This window comes from Salvelinus sp. IW2-2015, unplaced genomic scaffold, assembly GCF_002910315.2.
Source record: "Salvelinus sp. IW2-2015 unplaced genomic scaffold, ASM291031v2 Un_scaffold1371, whole genome shotgun sequence".
Classification (NCBI taxonomy): Eukaryota; Metazoa; Chordata; class Actinopteri; order Salmoniformes; family Salmonidae; genus Salvelinus; species Salvelinus sp. IW2-2015.
Genome location: NW_019942863.1, coordinates 1 through 1,150, shown reverse-complemented (window position 1 = coordinate 1,150; position 1,150 = coordinate 1).

The following is a 1,150-nucleotide window of genomic DNA, read 5'->3' as shown; positions in this document are numbered from 1 at the left end:
ATTTTTAAAAACTGTCAAAGATTTGGACACACCTACTCATTAAAAGGTTTTTCTTAATTTTTTATATTTCCTACATTGTAGAATAATAGTGAAGACATCAATACTATGAAATAACAAATATGGAATCATGTAGTAACCAAAAAACTGTTTTTATGTTTGAGAATCTTCAAAGTAGCCACCCTTTGCCTTGATGACAACTTTGCACACTCTTGGCATTCTCTCAACCAGCTTCACCTGGAATGCATTTAAATTAACAGATGTGCGTTGTTAAAAGATAATTTGTTAAAATTCTTTCCTTCTAAACGTGTTTGAGCCAATCAGTTGTCTTGTGACAAGGTAGCGGTGGTACAGTATAGAGAAGATAGCCATATTTGGTAAAAGACCAAGTTCATGTTATGGCAAGAACAGCTCAAATAAGCAAAAAGAAACAACAGTTCAACATTACTTTAAGACATGATGTAAAGTCACTTTCAAGAACTTTGAACGTTTCTTCAAGCGCAATCATACAAACCATCAAGTGCTATGATGAAACTGTCTCTCATGAGGACGACCACAGGAAAGAAGACCCAGAGTAACCTCTGCTGCAGACAATAATTTCATTAAAGTTACCAGCCTCAGAAATTGCAGCCCAAATAAATAATTCAGAGTTCAAGTAACAGACACATCTCAATATCAATTGTTCAGAGGAGACTGCATGAATCAGGCCTTCATGGTCGAATTTTTATTTTTATTGTTTTTATTTAACCTCTCTGGCGCAGGCGTGCAGCTAGCGACCCATCTCGACAACAACCGGTGAAATTGCAGAGCGCCAAATTCAAATTACAGAAATAGTATTAATAAAAAACTTTAAAAAATAAGTGTTATACGTCGGTTAAAAGATTAACTTCTTGTTAATCCAGCCACATTGTCAGATTTCAATAAGGGTGGGAACTCTTTCAATACTGTTGGAAAAGCATTCCAGGTGAAGCTGGTTGATAGAATGTCAAGACAGTGCAAAGCTATCATCAAGGCAAAGGGTGGCTACTTTGAAGGATCTACAATATAAAATATATTTTGATTTGTTTCACACTTTTTTGGTTACGACATGATTCCATATATGTTATTTCATAGTTTTGATGTCTTCACTACAATGTAGAAAATAATACAAAAT